The following is a 19,576-nucleotide window of genomic DNA, read 5'->3' as shown; positions in this document are numbered from 1 at the left end:
GCTGCCTTTGCTAAAGGAAAACCAAAGGATAGGCCAGAGATTTCACACAGAGATCCAGAAAAACTGTTGCATCAGCGTTGTAATAGTACACAGAAAAGCGGCACAACAGCGTGTGCTTTTTACACAGTGACACAGCATCCAGCAATCAGACCCATAAAATCGGACAGCTACAATTGTTTCAACACAACAGGACTGGAAAAGTGAGTCTTGGGTGTTAAACATCACACACATACGGTATACATTTCGGGACAAAGCTTTGTTTAATTACTAGTTATTAGTATCAACATTTCAGCTTTTCGTCTTCACAATCTGCCTTTTTGTTCAAATTGTTTCATTTTTTTGGTTGATTAATTTAATTTCTACATTGTGCCATGGGCCAATAAAAAAACAAGCCACGGACCGCAGATGGCCCCCAAGCCGCACTTTGGACACCCTTGCTCGAAAGCCTTCAAATTTGGGGTGTCTGTGCCTTTCACATAACCTGGTAACGTGAAGGTCGTTACATACCCTCTCTGCCTTACTCGATAAAGTAACACGATGAAGCAGATTGAGCCTAAAAGCATCAATCAAATGAGATATTAAAATTTACTGTTCGAAAGGAGAGCGTGACCTAAACTAGCAAGGAGAGCGCACACTAAAGCACAGCAGCCAAGCAGACAGCGAGTGGTTAATCTGCCCTGATGACTGTAGCTCGCTTCAACTCTCCAATGACCCAGCTGTAATCCCTCACTGGATCAATGCAAGTTCAAACAATCCTCGATGCTGCTCGCACCTTGTACAGGGCTGTGGGGGTAGGGGGGTGGTACTGTAAGACTGGGATCGGGAGACAGGAAGCTACTTATCACCTCCAAAATGACATCAAAAGGAAAGAAAACCCCACAGGACGGGAGTCTGTTCTCACTAAGAAAATGTCTCACTAGTGAGCAAATTACACTGCCATCTATGAGGGAAATGATGTGAATCTTCACATCATTTGCAAAATCTGAAAGATGATGAGTGGATATAACAACCAATAACCAAAAGGACATTGTGCGCTGGCAGCGCGAGCAGACAGACATCCTCCATCTCTCACTACTGTCAGGGGAAGGGAGAACCACGGAAGGTGACTTTGACTAAGTGCCCTGGGGTTTCATGAGAAAACGACACTACATTAATTTCATGTGTCTTTTTTAACTGATGCGCCAAAAAAATGAAACAGACACAATGGCTTGAAGGCAAAAGGATGCAAAGACCACCGGAGTGACAAATATATGTTGAGATCAGCAACCGATTATGTTAAGACGGAAACTTTCCAATGCACTTCCCATGTTTGATAGCAGGTGTTTGTAAGATAGTGAGATAGAAAGTTAAGAAAGTGAGCGTGAGAGTCACAAAGTTGGACGTGGACTTTGACTGTGTTAGCCGTGGAAAACTTGTGAGGGAGGAAACAAGACTAAAAGCAGCATCCTGCACCCTACCCATCCTACCTCAGAGGTAGTGTGTGGCAGCAGCGTGGTAATATAATTACTGCTGGGACACTTCTATTCCCAATGATCCATTTGCGTCAGTCAGGTTTTCCAGCCTAGCCAATGAATGGATTCTCAGTTTCTCAAGGATAAAGAGATGACCCTATCTTAACGGTGATATCCATTTCATGTTGAAAAAGCGACTCTCGTTCTCAAGGTAAATCCCTCGATGCAAGTATGAGGGGAAACTTTCAAACTATGAAAATGATGACAACTTCTTTGATGTAAGGGTCGGGTGATGATTTATGGCTCATTAAAAAATGAATGCAAATGAGTCACAGACGTACTGTATACCTCAGCTTGTATAGTTCCCCACTTGCCCCACTTCATTTCTCTCTCTTACCACACTTGGTTCACAAAGCTAAACATCTGGTTTTCTTAACAACAAATGCTGGCTAATCTTAAATCTCCATAGTCATGTACACAATACTTTTCGGTTTATCTTGATGACCGCTGGTTCCATCTGTTGCACAATTACGGGGATTTTTCTCCTGAGTTGGATGATTGAATCCAAACAAAGAACTAAAAAGGAAATGATCTACTGTATTACGTTGTGATTTCAAAGTTATCAATTACCGCATTTCCTCAAAAAATATCCTCCACCCTATTAGACGCCATGCCCCAATTAGATGCTGGGAGTGTTGTACATATGAAATAAATATTGCACCACAATGTTTTCCCTCATGTGGCTGTAATTGTGTGACACCTATAAAATTCTGCACCAATTCTTCTTCTTTTTATTCCGTCTCGTTTTTCGTCTGCTTCCACAGGCCACATTTTTAAACTTATTCCAAATATTTCAACACAAAAATGTTACACTTATTAAAACGTGTGCTCTCTTTACTCCATGTTTCTAAAATGTCCACATTTCTCCAAATTCTAAAATTTCCACAATTTTCCCATTGAAGATGAATGGGCTATTTTTCAAACATCCACAGTTCAACACATTCCAATTATGAAAACGTAACACTAACTAAGCACTTCAAAATTCACAATTTTAGACATTCAAAAAAGTCCCACTTTTTCCAAATTTTCCAATTTTCCGGAAACCAAATTTTTCTTTTTCGAAGAAAAGTTTCACGGTCCACATTTCTCAACCGATTCAAGCCATTCCAACATCAAATTGTTTAACACGTTAAAGACATTCATTCTATTTTTCAAATAGATTTTTTTTTTAAATTTCGCAAAATTCTCATTTTTCGTAACACCAGTCACCTTTATGAAGATGCTACTATTTCCACATTACTCATCCGATTCACCTCACATCATATTGGTGATTGTTATGGGAATTGTTTAGTGAATATGCAAAACAATTTACACAGCAGCACATCAGATTTACACTTGCACAATTCAACATGTCCGAAAAGAAGTAGGAAGAAGCACAACTTATTTAATCCTGGCCCTTCATTTTTCAGCAAGTAAGTAAGTGGAGTAGATTAAATAATACAAAAATAAATAGAATGCACAAAATACGGGAGTAAAAGTAGACACAACTTTGTGCAGTAATGAATAATACATGTTGTACTATAAGAAACACCCGAGTTAGATCACAAGACAATGAGAATACTGTAATAGTAATACAGAAGTAAAACCGGCATGACATTATGTAGTGAATTTTTGAATATGAAATAATATATAAGAATGCTGCAGCTACGAAACAAGCAGAGGGTGCTGTCTCACAAGTCAATCCACTCATTATTTCCCAGCACTGGAAGATGCTTTGACAACATGTGATGTTGTGTAAGTGCACATTTTGTAAGTAGAATACTGTAAACTGTATGCCTGTAATTGTTTAACGTGTAAAACTTAATTGAAAATGTGTTCATCTTTAGGCTTTTTATGGTAGTCCATTATTCACGGTTTTTCGCTATTCTCTGGGGTCTTCGAACGTAACCCAAACAAACAGCAGGGATCTACTATAGCCTTGGTGCCCAAAGTGGGGTACGCATACCTCCAGGGGTACATCAATTGTAATAGGGGGTACATGAATAAAAATGAAGAACAATTAACAATAAACAATTAACACTCACAATTACAAGTGTACCTGAAAGCCTCACAGCACAAGCAGAACAGATCAGAAAGGAGACAGAGCACATTGTTGTTCATTGCTCTGTAAGCATCATATGAACAAATAAGTAAGATGATGATTATTTTGTGCATTATGAGTGTTTAATCTTGAAGATTCCATTTATATTGGTGTTCCAATTCTTGCACGGCTTAGCTGTGATAAGCTGCCACTGTGAATGGGGATTCCCCCAAAAATGAGGCTTTATTGTTGGTTGTATGTATTTTTGTACTTTGGATACTGCTTTATCGTGATTGTTAAACTGTCTCCTTCAATTTGGTATTAAATTATTATGCAGACTTAAACCATAGCCATGGTGAGTGGACAAAAAAGTGAAGCTCAAATTCAAATAGAGCACGACCGGGCTTATCGGCGGGCCGATTATGACGTTTCACCGATTAATCAATATCGGTGAATGTACAACCGATATATTACCTTTTTTTGTTGTGTGGAGATTCTTTCGCTCCCTTCCTGTAGGTCTCTCTGTGCTGCTCCCTGCCCGAGTACCAGGCCCCTCCCCCCCACACACAGACAGAGCAGCGCCTCACTCACTCGGCTGCAGCAGAGAATACGAGAGAAAAATGCATTTTTTTTAACACCATGGTAAGCTGTGACTTCGTAACACTACACTTTAACGCCACGCTGTCAGGGCCCGTCAAGGAAAACGGAGTATTACAGTGTTTTAACATCATGTAAGTTGCATCTCTGTGAGATCAACAAAGACAGATGCAACTGTTAATTCACATGTCCACCATTATGTAAAACTCTTATACAGCATTTTAAAGTGAAATAAAGATATGTGAAGATATACACAGCGTCCAACTTCCCTTCATACTTCCACGCAGGATTTACAGGGGCTCATACGTTCACAAGTTAATGTCTTCATTAAAATCATTTTGAAAATGTTCCAAGTAATGTATTTAGTTGTAATTTGATATATTGCATCTTTTGAAAGCAGCTACATTGTTACATAAAATGTACTTTAGTCCCTTGTTATTAAGTCTAGTAATGTGATGCATGTTTTGATAATTTATTTTGTTTGTAATCAACTTTTTTTCACTTTTCCATGTTTGCTTCAGCATTTGTTTTTTTAGCTGTTTGCAAATACTCAGTGGCTGCACGTAGAACTTTTCAATAGCTACTAAATATGAATAATTGATATTAGTAAGATGTTTTTGTGAATAAGCCTTTTAGAAACACATAATGTATTAGTTTAAAAACACCTCACACTAGCCTTTGTATTAGCAATTTTAGCTGAATGCAGCCAGTTGTTTTTATTTTAAAATGGTCAACTATAGTATCAAATTCGAGGCTAATTACCAAAATGCACTAAATGTATATATTTTCATTTCACAGGCAGGGAGGAAGAGTAAGGTGTGGAGCCACTTCACATAAGACTCAACAGGCATTGATTTGCAATGTGGAAGTTAGCCAGGGCTCCAGCACCAGCAAAGCAACAAACACTACAAATTTGTTGCAACACCTAAAAGTAAATCACAAAGAGGCATGTCCTTATGTTGACAGTGTGACTAATTAAACGTCTTTATTTTCATTTACTAGTCTTCTGCTTCTTTGCTTTGAATTGTATTTTGGGTATGATAAGAATTTATGTTCATGTACAGTATACAGTATATCCTGTGTATATTAATGTTTTTATATATATCGGTTATTGGCCAATATATTCGATATCGGCTTTTTTCAGCCTCTAAAATCGGTATCAGCATCCGCCCCAAAAATACCATATCGGTCGGGCTCTATATTGAACTCATTCAAAAGGCCAACCTAAAAGATGTAGCATGATTAGTTATCTATTTATCAGTGCTCATGAGAAACTTTATTCAAATGTGACCATGCAAAATACAATTTTTTGACCCAGAAGTATGCAGGAGTAGGTGTTAAATGGCTTCAGGTCAAATGTCTGAAAGGGTACGCAACTATAAAACATTTGGGAACCACTGTACTATAATATATTAATTATCATTACTTATTTGTGGAAAAAAATTAAAAGTAAATATGGTTTGGGACAAATACAATCCTGCCCCCTAACACTGTAAATACCTTGTACCCTGGTACTCCCCAACGTGTTAACCAGAGGTTTGAGGAGCATAGAAAAAGAATAAAATAAAAGAAGCGGTTGGTCTGTTAAAGCTACAACAAATCAGATAACCCAATGCATCGCCATGAGGAACTTCTGTATTAAGTTAGCCTCTTGTCATGGAATGTGCAGTAAATGCAATTGACTGGCTAACCACTCAGATGACATTAACAACACAGATTTTACTCCATCAGCATTACTTCTGTGCCACTTAAATTATTTCATGTCTTTGCTTCCTTTGATATACCTGTACTCTTGTGACTACATATGATATACTGTACTTGTTATTGATTTGATTTACACGTTTTAGGTGATTGCATTTACGGCTTATAAGGTTGCATTGGTGCTGTGGCTGGCACGTTGATTTGCATGGTTGTCTATCATCAGACGGACTCCTCATCGGGGAACAATGATAATGCCAAAGCCATGGGGAGCGATGATGCCCCTACCCTCACAGGAAGCCTGCGAGCTGTGTTAAGTGCCGTGGCAGCCTTTTGATGTTGCACAGACTGCAACGCAGAAATGGTAAACAGCTATGATGAACCAAGATCTTCCTCCGGGCTGACTCCACACTGTAAGAATATTAGGGATGTCATGCATAATATGTCTCAGCAGTTGCAGAGCATTTACCCTCATATCTCACAGCATCTTCGGAAAGACTGGTTATCAAGATGAGACTCAGATTCCTGATATTAGTTACTTCCACAGTGTTTGATAATCAGCGAGGAAACAATAACTGCTGTGGAAAGACAACAGTTGGTCTTATACATTTCAAGTGGTCCATATTATTAAGGGTTTTAAGTTTGCTTTTCCCAACAATGCCTGATTTGAAAGGAAAAAAAACAAAAAGCTGAGAATAAATATTTGATTTTTGTCTTCCCATTTTTATCCTCCACTCGATAGCTCTTTCTCAACAGTGTTGCATAAAAGGTTTATGCAATGCGGGCAGTGAGGATAGCCATGAGTCACATCAGCAGTGAAGGGTACTAGCATTGATTTTTCATTTGCTGTCCAAAACTGAACACAATAATTTACGTGATGGTGGTCAACGTTTGGTGGTCGATTTAAAAAAAAAAAAAACTGTAAAGGCAATATTAAGCAAAATTTTAACATTAAATTGTGACACAATCCTTAAATGATTCTGTAATATTAAACATTAAACACTAACACACACGTGAAACACGTTACCTTTTCATCACAAAAAGGCATATGACAACTAATCACTCAGTTGCTAACATTAGCAGTCTACATCTCTCTTGAATGTTTGTGAAACAGCACAAACAGATGGAACTCAAAAAGTATCAGTCGCAGAAGATCCAAATCAAAGTCCTTTATAGACAAAAGGTTGCTTGATACTGTCCAAGAGTCCAATCATGCACACAAGAAGGGGAACAAAACAGAAAATAAACCAGTAGCAGCGCCAGTTTGATGGTCAAATATTGTGTCAGCTTTAGGGCATATTTTTCTCGAAAATGTTGGTCGAAATTTGACAAGCCTTAGGGCACAAAGAGATGGTTGATAATAGGGGTGTCACGATACATTCGGCTCACGACGATACACAATATTGGGTTCACGAGAAAGATATTTTAACGATATTTTAACATCACTTTTAAGAAAGCTACAATGACAAAATATTTTTAAAAGTTTTAGAACTTTGCATGAATGACCTAAACATGATGCTTTTATCTGTTGAACTTTTTTCCGCAAATTGAAACAAAAACAAAAAATTATAAAAGTTAAAATAATCACGGCAGTTCTAGCTGCTACTACTAATCATTTATGTTGATGTGTAGTTATTTAAAGAGACGTGAAATTGATTACATTAGATTAGTTTTATGTTGAACTAAAAAGAACTACAGTTCCCATGATGCTTGAAGTTACCAAGAAGTAGTGAAATAGACACTTGTATCACGTGGTTTGATGGAAGTCTTATGCAGCGATCGTATTTTGATCTGACAAATCTTAAGTAACTTTGATCAAATTTAGAATTACTACAGCTTCTGCTTGGACATTAACATGGAGCCAGCTGTTGAACTCCGATACATGTCGCGAGCGAGTGGCGCTCGTTGTAGGTTTTATTACAAGGTTTATTGTATGCATAAAGCACTTTATGTGCAGTTCCAATCCTGCCTCGCGCACTGCCACTACGCACTACCATTACGTGTATTATCAATCACAGTAGCGATGCCGGAGTTCACAGTCTCATAGACTTCTGGCTGCCCTGTTCCCGTGAGACAGCTTTTCTCTAAAGAGAAACATTGTCACATTTTAATCTTGTAACAACACAAATTGAGACTGATCAAAAGTCCTATTAGGCACACAGGAAAGAGGGGAAAAAAATCAACCGGTAACAGTGCTAAACATTGGTCATCAATGTGACAGTTGTAGCACCTTTTAGGCAGATTTTCCTAATTTTTTCAATGTTAAGTTTACAGACAAGTTACAGTCGCCTGTCTATAATGTTATCAGCGGTTGACTCTGTAGTTCTTTGCTAAGTAACACAGTTACTCTCTGCTTTTCGCATTGATCACAGATGCAAGACAACCCGCAATGGAGCCATAGGAAGCTGCGAGTGCCAGCATTTTGATAAAGGTGAGAAACATTATTGAATTCAAGAAAAAACTCATAGCAAAATGTGAAGGTGGCGTTCGTGTGAATATCTGAGAGTCCCTTCTGCCTCATAGCTGTCTTTGTCAACAATCAAGTCTTTCAAAGTAAATGTGACTTAAATGTTCATTTATCCCTTTCATTCGTCATTTATATGCATTTATATATATTTTCAATTGTTTTCTGTACATAAAAATATTAATTGTAAAACTGTAAAAAAGTGTATTGTGTTGACATTTATGGAGTGTCCGGAATGGATTAATTGATTTGCATTATTTCTTATGGGAAAAGTTGATTCGGTTAGACTACTTTTCGGTTCTAGTCTGAGCTTCTGGAAAAGACGCTAACAGAGGTTCCACACATTTCATTGACTGTCAACAACATCATTGTTTGTGAAATACAATGACACACAAAGAGTACAACGACATTTCTAAAAAGGTATGTGGTATATTTACTGTTGTGTTTAAGTTTTTATTTTGCACATGCTGATCCACGAAAAACAATTTGTCTTAACAGTTTAACGCAGCACAGCCTCAAATCGAACAACTGTGAACAGAATTATTATTTTTTTGTCTGCTGCAAGTTTTTTTCTCTTTCAAAATCAGATGATGCTATCTCACTGTCACATGAACACTGTGTCCAAACACTATGATGAAGAGAGATGGAGTGAGACAGATTGAAGGAGAAGGAGAAAGTGAGAGAGCGAGAGATACAACCACAGGCCCTGCTGCTCACTTCACCAGGAATCTTCTCAGTCAAGCTGTTTCCTGGTAGCCTCTGGTCTCGACTCCGAGTGCCAATGACTATTTGACATAATAAAAAAAACACTATTTGTTCTGAATACCCTGGCATTTGGATCGGTGACAAAGGCAGAGACAACTGAGAATGCCATGTGATGTGATCACAGGCTGCCGACAGGCTCACTGGTGGAAAGCCTACACCATTTTCACCTCAACGTGTACAGATGGAAAAAGCGGAGAGGGCAGGCAGGCAGAGGCGCAATCAGCGGGCAGACTCAACACCTCGCGCAGAATCACAGTCACACTAGAGCTGTGAGATCCACCAAAGCGTCCAGTCAAAGCCCAAATAGCCACCTCTAAATCAACCATGATGGCCGTTGGCAGTATAATAATGTAGAAAACATTAAATGGACTTGGTAATGATGGTCCAACTGTTTGTAGAAACTACGACCCATTGACAAAACATTCAGACAACAGTCCTAATACAACTTATGAACTGCAAGTCAGACCCCTCCAGCTACACTGGAGTGTGTTTGTGGGGGCGTCACTTCCCTTTGCTGTCGTAATGGCTGATGTGTGTTTCTGAATAATGCGAGGACTCAGCTTCCTCCCCTCCACCTCCAGCTGTCTTGGTTCACAGGCCTCCACAGACAGACAGAAAAACAAGGATATTGCAGGGCCGGGGCGGCCTCTTTTCCTGCAATTCAGGAGCTTTTAAATGCAACATGTATGGTTTAGCACAAAATCACAAGCGTGAAGATAGCCTTACTTGAGCTGTCAAACATGTCAAACAAAGTGAATGAAAACCGAGTGTCTACTTTTTAATGTGTTGGATAACACAATGTGAACATAGAGTGGCTGGTCATTAGGAGAACAAGTGATGTTTCAAATAACTTCGATTAGCTACAAGAGTAAAAAGCTCCTTCAGCCAGAACTTTGAAACATCTTTTCCATGCAGATAATTCAGCTGTTTGTCTGTCTACAGTGGATTGAGTTTACCAACAGAATACAAAGCAAGAATTCAACTCTCCAGCGTGATGTGTTGCTTTTTAAGATCCACACAGCCGAGCATCAGGAATTCAATACAGCGGGGTATATTAGTAACCATGCGGATCTTTTGATCTACTAAATTAGATTATAATATATTCCTTTGATTTATGTTTTTTTTAAGTCTCATTAAAATTCTGTTAAAATGCAACTCAGCAAATAGATGTCTCTTTTAACTCCCACTCCAAGAGTAGGTTTAAACACGATAACACTTTATAACTAAATAATACTGCCAGAGTCACAATATAGCTTTGTGTGTGCCATGATACACAACAATGACAAACCAAACCGCAGCACAAACACATTGGGCTTGTCGGTCCTCTTAGTGAAGCCCAGCTGCTCTTAAAAATGACACATAATGTAACTGCGCGGTTTCTCTTGCACCCCTGAAAGCCAAAGTAGGTGGAGGTGACATCTCACAAAGATGTTAAATGACTTGGAAACGCAAAGTCATCACCTCATGCTTCCACAGTTGGCTCTAAATAACACACAATGCACTAGAGAAGGTAAGAGATGACAATAGATGGGCTTGCTGTCTAGAAAAACACAATAGACATTATAAATTCAATGTTTTATGGAGATGGTTTGTATTCTATCAGTGTAACTTCCTAACAAAACGGCTTGATACACTAAAGAAAGGGTGTTTGAAGTCCGGCCTAGGGGGCATTTGTACTTTTATTTGCCCGCAACTCATTTTATATTGGCCTATGGCATAGCTCAGAATGAGAATTAAACACGGTCAACAAGACAACAACAGAATTTTCCTTCAATATATTCAACTGCTAAACGCAGCCTGTCTCAAAAAACATATACTATTATATATTTTTTCTGTATTGCCCTAATCCTCCTTTTATAAAGTTTTGATGTGGCCTTACTGCAGTTTTTGTTGGTTTGTTTGTTGTTTTATACCTCCAGATTCGCTCTTGGCGGCATAAAAAAAGTGGCAAACAGATGTCAGCAGCAACACAAGGATAATGCAACTTTATACATATGACTTTTCATATATGCCTATGCCTATATCTAGAACAAAAGTTATTTGTTCACTTGTAGCAGCTACTTATGTAGAAAAAAACATCAATTGTTTCATGGCTGCGCTTCGCATCATGAACTCTCCTATAGAAAAGTGTTTTCTCAAAGTTCATTTGTTAAACTACTATTTCATGATGAATTGGAAAATGTGCCCATTGCTCAAAGCTATTGAACTCTTTCACTGCCTGACGTCTTTTCAAAAAGTAACGTTGACTGCCAAAGACATCTGTTGACGTCTTTTGCTTTTTTTTTGTGGGAGCTACAGATCAAAGTCTTATTCATCTTGTGTGTGAATTTCTGACTTCTAGACACTGTATTTCTGTCCCAGTATGGGTCAACAGTTCTCTTTTCCTCCAACGGGCGACGGATTGTGGGTTGAGAGAGGAAAATGGCAAAACACATGCAGAAATCGAGCGGAGACAAAAAATACAAGCAGCTAACACAGCTACCCCGACCCTGATTCTTCTGAAGAGTGACTGCCGTCTGGATCGTTCAGCAGCAGAGATTCATCCCCGCATCCAGTAGACCCCACAGTCACTCTGCTTGAATTTGCTTCTCTGCAGAAAAAGGTCGTTTTCTCAGTTTTTTGGTCAAAATGAGGTTGTTTTTGCTGAAACTACTATGTTCTTCCGGCAATATCTAAAGACCCAAAAAGGTTAGAAACAAACATTTTTTTCTGATGAAAGAAGAGAGACTAAAGTTTCTCTAGATAGTTTCAATGTTTATGTAGTCCTAAAACTCAAAATTCTGTGGGTCTTGAAATTTCAGCAAAAATGCCCAAAAACTCTGGCAGTACGGAGCTCTCTGCTCTGAACATGGCTGGCAGTAAATAAGTTAATATGTTGCCTTGACTACGGTTGCATTGTCTTTTGCATAATCCTTTTAAATTCTTGTATACGGTATCTGTAATGTTGTATAGCAAATGCTAACTGGACGTAATACATGATGAACGGTACGTAGCTATTTTCACTGACATATTACTCAGTTTATGTACACAACTATTGAGGAATTATGTGTAATTATCTTTATTGCCATATTGATTTGAACTGTGAATTACTGAACGATATCAACTATTTTGATGACTTGTAAACTTTGAAACTGTGAATGTGTGTATTTAATATAGTAGTTGCAAAGTTTACCAGTTAGATTTTATATATGGTATATGTTTTATAGTAAGAAGTAGATCATTTTTGCTGTGCAGACAAGCAAACCACTACTTTCTGAAAATTATGATGTCATCGTCTTTAGCCACCCCGTCGCCGTCACGTGAACAAAAGTGGGCGTTGCCTAGAAGCCAACATAATATCACCCCAGTCGACATTCTCCTGATATTTTGTTGTCTTATACTCCAAAATGACTCACAGAAGTAATTCCCCTTCGTCATAAGTCTGGCCAAGCCGACCAAGCGCAACACGACAGACTTTATGCGCATATGTTCTTACTTTTTCTATAGTTTTGGTGTCACCTGGTTTTGTCTATGCGTCTGTTTACAGCTCCACATGTACAGTAAGTGTGTCTTATGTATTTCATCGTTTTCACCCAGTGATCTGTTCCCATTTGGATGTGACTCTTTACTAATCCAAAACAGTGTGAATAAAAAAGTTTGTCAACCTGCCAAAAAAAAAAATCCTGTGTGGACAGGGCCTAAGTCAACAGTGATAGGCTCCAGCTCTCCCGCAACCCTAAAGAGGATAAGCAGCAAGGAACGGTTTTGTAATGTGTTTACTTTATATCCACAACCAGAATGTGTGTTGACAGAGACACAGGATTGTAACAGTGAAAGCAGATTCAAAGGAGATGTATTAAAGGATGGTTTCTGCTTAAGGATATTCCCCACCGAGCGCGGAAGTGTGGTCCAGGCAGGTAGACCAGGATAGGTTTGGGAGACTGCTGGGGACAAGAAAACTACAGCGCAGCCTTAGGTAAGCTGCTCTGCCCTGCTCAGCAGCACATGTGCTGAGTGAGCCAAACACGGTGGCTTACCACCAGAGGTCTCAGTCAAGGGCAGGACAGTTGAAAGGTCACTGCTTGCTGTCTTGCTATACAAACAGGGCCTCAGTGAGTAATACATTCACCCTCTGAGCTTACATCAGACGATAACTACCGAGAGTTTCTGCTATGTGTAGCATTCACAGATCTGTTTTATTTGACACCCTTCATTTTGATCTACAGTGCATATGAGTGAATGCTATCAAATGAAGTACAACATTTTGCTTATGTAAAAAAATAGAGGTGTAACAATTAGTTTTAATGACAATTCAAATCGTATCATGATTCGTGGTTGCCGATACGATTCAAGGACGATATTGGGTCATTTAAAACGATATGATCCGAAACAATTCAGTAACTTTAAATCAATTGAGTAACATTTTAGCCAAAAATTCAACCAGTGTGACTGTGAAATAAATACCTGGATACTGGACAGTGCAGGTGAAGTTTCCTAGATCCCCGTAGTATTTTGCAAGTTATAAAGGAATTATGGATATAAACAAACAAGTAAACAACAATTAATGGCAAATGCATTCAGATTTTATTTGAATAAAATGCAGCCAACACTTCCGGTTGAATTAACAGGAGGTTAACCTTTTCTGCTCTCTTTTTTAATATTCAATAAATTTTACCTTAAAGTACAGTAAACGCAGAAATAGCTGACGTTACCATCCGCTGCTACTGTAGCAGGAACGAGAGGTGCCTGGACGGTCAGCGTTGTGTGAAATCCCATATTTGAAATCCCATATAAAATACATATCCTACAAACAGCGAGCGACTTATTTAGAACATCTCCTTCTTTGCAAAAGTCAAAGTGTTTCCACACACTGGACCGAAATGGTGTCTTAATTATTTCTCACTCGCCAGCTTGTCCTCTGCCATGCTACATTTTGTTGTCTGCTGGCACGTGGCGATGACGTCACAGACAGGCAGACTGAATCGAGTAACGTTTAACGTCTTTATCATTAAAAGTGCTAAAAAAAAAACACATCCATATAAAGCCTGCAGTGCTTAAATCCAATGCTTTATTTCCTAGTATCGATGCACTCGATTGATTACCTTTTACACAATGTTTAAATGTAGTTGAATCATAGGAATATAAATCGATACTTTGATGTAGTAGATTAATCGTAACAAAATGTTAGTTTGTTTTCTTCACTTGTAATGTACTGGCTGCAGTTCATGGAAAGTTTTTTGTACTGAAATCAAATAAATATAACAGCATATAAAAATAAAACTGTAATTGATATTTAATCATCAATTAAATATACTTAATTTTCATTAAATGTTCGCACAAAAAAATTGCCACAACAATTAACATTATGTAAAAAAAATGAAATATGTTTTATCTTTACCTTCCTTATAGTCACAATTTACTAAGAATGGTTTTGGTTTTGTTTCTGCAAGTGAGGATTGCTGTAGGTATTTATTAACAGACTGTATTTTATGCAGTTCATTTGAACATGTTTGTATACAAAATATGCTACAAACTATTATTTCATTACAAACCAACATGCTGACAGTGCATGCAAACTAAACAGAAAGGGGGATGGAAATTGAAAACTTGCTGTGAGATACCAAGCAAAAGCCAGTCATGATTCATTGCACACACGACAACCTTAACGCCATGCAACCAAAAGTGTAAATTATGAACATGTCTGCAATAATTATTGTAATTGTTTTGCATACAACAGTGGAAATGATTCCATATTATCTGATTTATTAGGGGCTCTTTTGCCAACATAAAACGCGCACACGTTTTTTCACCAGTGCCCAGTTAACTGCGTTCTAAAACGTTATCTGTCAGGCTCAAGATTCTGCATGTGACCTCCAGGTCTCACAGGAGAACGCTGGAATCTCCATATTGATGATGGCACTCTGATAAACAATGACTCATGTTACCAAATGCTTCTGTCAGTCAAAAAGATGATTAAGCGTTGACCAGGTGAGATTGATGTTGTTTCTCGGGATCCTAAAAATGACTTCAATAAAAAAAAATATACATAATAAAATGTTGTGAGGAAGTTTAGTCACTTATGTGAGACAAAAAAATCTCCAGGAATATGTTGCAACTAAGAGATTCACATTGTTCATTTTACATGTTATATGCTATTCCAGAGAATTACAGTATTCCTATCTTTAACAACAAATGATGACACTGTAATGCAAAGTGTAAAAACAATTTACCCATTCTAAAATGCAAAATCAATAAAACAAATTGACACTACCTTCGACAGCAAGTGAAGCCACGAAAAGCAGTTAAGCATAGCTCGTTAGCATAACATGAGTAGGCCCCGCTATCTGGACTTCAGTGTGGCATGCACTGATGACATACAAGTGTGAAAATGAGTTAACCACTGCTGCACAAAAAATCTATTAGCTTTAACTTTCTTAGCTTTAACCAATGTCAAAAACATAACATGTCACAGATGTACTGTACCTCACCCATCTCTTGGTTTAACAAACATAACTGTCACACAAGTGCAAAAAGAGGTTAACCACTCGACCGTACCTATGTATATTCCTCTTCTCTTCTCATGTTCTTCTCTTAACAGCCCTTGTCGAGAATAGGCGTGGCCAAAGAAGTCACAAAAAGCCAAAGAAAAAGCGAATTATGCAAGTCAATCCTTTGATGTTCACTGAAATGAAAAACTTTCATGAGGTCTTGTGCTATAGGATCACGCCCCTCAGTGCGTTACTTTAGTGTCACATTTCCTTTCCACAAAATCTGGCTTTATATTCCAATTTAAAAGAATTTGATTTCAGAAGAACAAAAAAGCATTGATGCTATCAATAACCTGTAGGTTTTTTAGCCAATACATCAAATATGATGGTCATTCGGAAAGACTTGATATTTTGTAGTACTAGAAGGAATCCTCTGTATTTATATGCTTCCCTTGTTTTGTTTTTTTAGGTGCTCCTTGGAAACCAACATCCTAACAGAGGGAGAGTGGTAGGAGCAGGCCTTTTCGCTCAGTGATTCAGAGACACGGTGTAAACGCCAGGTTTCTCTTTCTGACGAGCGCCGTTAATTGCAGATCGGACTCGCCCACATGCTCCACATTTGTTGGTGGAATGAGAAGCTGAGACACAGAGATTAAAGTGGGATGGAGAGTGCGGTAAAAGATGCTGCAGCTGCCCATTCCTCACATACTGGACAGTATCTCCCTTTCCTGCTCACAACTTGTGCTAAAATGCTGATATACACGAATGGATAGCATCAGAGTCAGGTGAAACATACAGTACAAACACAAAAAAATGTAGTATTCTATACTTCACTTTAAATTATACAATTAGCTATATAACATTCATATTATAAAAAACCCGAATATTTGCATTATATAAAACTTGAGGTCAATAAGGTTAGACCAACAGTGAGAAAGATGCTGAGATTTCTCCATCAGTGTCATCCAGCACATTTGTACTCATTCCAATGACTAAAATACTCCATAAATTGTTCAAATGGTATTCACTTTAGCAGAGCTCAGAGCCCCTCGTCCATATATTACACATAAAAGCTCACGTGACGCAGCTCATGAACGACATTACTGCCAGCGCTCCAGGGCAGCGCACAAGCTAATGACTGCAGACTGGAAAGCTGCTTCACTGCCTTGCTATCACAACTGGCAAACTTTGCGTCTTTTGTTGATCTTACGTCTTTGGGGTTAGCTTCTTTTTACACTTTTTAGTTGCTTCGACTTTGTTTTTGTGTGTGTGTGTTAAGAGATTGGGAATGTTAGAAGAATACACAAATAGTGCTGATTTTACACCTTAAGTGGTCAACTTCTTTTTACACTCGACAGTCACTTTTTCTTTGGCTTTTGGCGACATTTATTCCAAAAAACTGACGGACTGTTTTATTTCTATATATTTTACTAATAGTGTTTAACTTATTTGTATGTGTATAATGTTAAAATGTTAATTGAAAAATTGCCTGTACAAGGTTTTTATGATGGCGACACCAAATTCACCAGATTGGATGACAGCTTCACCAAGGTCATCCATCCATCCATTTTCTGTGCCGCTTATCCTAATTAGGGTCGCGGGGGTATGCTGGAGACAATCCCAGCTGACTTCGGGCGAGAAGCGGGGTACTGGTCGCCAGCCAATCGTAGGGCAAACAATCATTCATGCTCACATTCATACCTATGGACAATTTTGAGTCGCCAATTAACCTAACATGCATGTTTTTGGAATGTGGAAGGAAACCGGAGTACCCGGAGAAAACCTACGCACGCACTGGGAGAACATGCAAACTCCACACAGAGATGCCCAACAGAGATTCAAACCCAGGTCATCCTGATCTCCTGACTGTATGGCCAACATGCTGGCCAACATGCTAACCACTCATCCACCGTGCGGACCAAGGCCAATTAAATCAATTTTTCTTCACCTTAACATTTTATTGATTCTACTAGTTAACACATTTCTATTGGACATTAAACTGAAAAATGACATAACTTCCTAAAGCTTTAAATCCACTTAATAGAAAGATGTTCAAGATGGCCATGTTTTACTTAAAAGTAATTGCAGTTGGCTGCTCCTCCCATGTAGCATGACTAAACAACAACAAGAACAACAAGAAGACTGCAAGGGAAACTAACCACAAACTGTGGCATCAACGCTTGTGGGAAAAAGAAAAAAAAAAAAACAGGTGCTGCCATGGTGACCAAAACTGTTCAATTCTTATCTAAAAGGTGGTAAACTTGTGTGACAGTTCCATTTTTTTGGCTTTTGCAACATTTATTCCAAAAGACTAGCTCAGACTCAGCAAGAGAAGAATACAGAAAAGTTAACATTGCAGGTTTTAAAGCAGCTAATGTGGACAGTTGCTTTTTCTTTGGCTTTTGGAGGCTTTTTTGGTGACATTTACTGTACAAGGACAAGCCATAAAGAAGGGGGACACACCAACAACTGTTGTGTCAACTTGTGCGTGAAGAAAAAGCAGATGCTTCCATGGTTAACGTAACCTTTGACACTTGTTTGGCAGCTGCCTTTTCTTTGGCTTTTGGCATTTTATTCCAAAAGAGTGGACCATCCTCAAGGTGTTTTTAGAACAGAAGAGAAGAATATACAAAAGTTAAGGTGGCTTCTTGTTGATTTAACAGTACTTCTAAAGCAGTTAATGTATTTTTACACTTGTCTGGCAATTGCTTTTTCTTTAGCTTTTGGTTGGTTGTGTTTCTGAACAAAATAATGTTAGAAGACTACAAAAGTTAAAGTTGTGTGTTTTATTGATTTAACGGTATGTCTAAAGTGGTTAAGCGTTATTACACTTATATGGCCTGCTTTTTCTTTGTTGAGATATTTATTCCAAAAGGTGGGCAAGTCCCAGCGACAGACGCACCACCAACTGCGGTGTCAACTTGTGCTTAATTTGCAATCAAAAACTGGCAAACTCAATCATCACTAACTTGTCAATTTTTAGAGCGAGAACAGAAATATGTCAAACATCGTCACAGTCCAGTAGCACGCACACATTAAATAGGAAATAGTAATAGTAGGTGAGTCTTTCACGGAAGTTTTCTCTCCCGTGAAAAATGGCTTTATGGTCAAACGCGTAGAAGTTACCCCACAATTACCCGCGCGTTTAGGTGCATCCTTGACCACAAAACCGTTTGGACGTGGAAAATCCACAACACTGATTGTCACCTGGCTAATTCTAAAACACAATCTGCCTCTATGCCAAAAAAGTGAACCCCCCGAGAGCCCTCGTGTACTTTTTAATGCCCTCCAATCTGACAAATCCACTGTACGCCTCCCCCTGGCGCTTTTCTGACGTTACTCCCATGTCGCTCCGCGGCTGCCTCAACAACAACGTTTCTATTTGCGCTCACTCACCTTTAGTCCCGGGCCAGTCTGTTGCTGCTGCGTGTGGACACTCTATATCGGTGCTCTCCCCTGGATAAACGTAATTTCACTTCACATTTACACGTTGGCTGCTATTTTAGGTGGGAGGAGGGAAGCTGACAAACTCAGAAAAAGCCAGTCTCCCTCTTGACAGCAAGGCTCCTCCCACTTATCTGACGTCACCGCCCCCGCTCTCTTTCGCTCTCTCTCGCTCTTCCTCACAACAGAAACAATAATTATAACAACAATAATGAAAGTGTTTATGTTAGAAAGTTGGCGCACATTCAACATTGAGCATATCCTAACATATATTAAAATGTGGTGGTGATGCAAGAGTGTATCTATTTAGAATAATCAAAATGAAAGCAATGCTAATCTCAGCAGAAAAAAAACAATATACATACTTGACAAAAATATTTCCTCAAGCCTGATTTGCTTTTACTTTCCCAAATGACTCGTTCCTTTGCCTTGACGTCACATCTCTAAAACAACAGCAAATAGTTTGAGTGTCAGCCAATCACAGCACGTAGCGTCTGCATAGCAGCCAATTAGAGTAGGAGGGCGGGATGTGTTTGTCTCACAGACAGGAACATGTGACGCGTGTGTATGAGGCAGAATTTGAGGAGGAGGAGGTGTGGCGCCTGCCTGC

The 19,576-nt window shown here is 38.8% G+C and overlaps 1 protein-coding gene across 14 annotated transcripts in view; it reads right to left on the bottom strand.

Annotated features, from left to right (window-relative positions):
- Positions 1–19,576, bottom strand: part of mef2aa (myocyte enhancer factor 2aa) — an 89,113-nt gene that overhangs the window by 65,909 nt on the left and 3,628 nt on the right. For 12 of the 14 annotated variants that reach the window (XM_054775392.1, XM_054775396.1, XM_054775397.1 and 9 more), the window contains exon 1: positions 18,919–19,085. The exons of 1 other annotated variant lie outside the window; for it this stretch is intronic. The gene's annotated coding sequence lies outside the window, so the exon portion shown is untranslated. Of the gene's footprint in view, positions 1–4,005; positions 4,127–18,918; positions 19,086–19,576 lie in introns of those variants that run through there. One more of the 14 variants, XM_054775394.1, reaches the window with a different exon arrangement.

Source organism: Dunckerocampus dactyliophorus, chromosome 5 (assembly GCF_027744805.1).
Source record: "Dunckerocampus dactyliophorus isolate RoL2022-P2 chromosome 5, RoL_Ddac_1.1, whole genome shotgun sequence".
Classification (NCBI taxonomy): domain Eukaryota; kingdom Metazoa; phylum Chordata; class Actinopteri; order Syngnathiformes; family Syngnathidae; genus Dunckerocampus; species Dunckerocampus dactyliophorus.
This window is presented reverse-complemented; position numbering and strand designations above follow the sequence as displayed.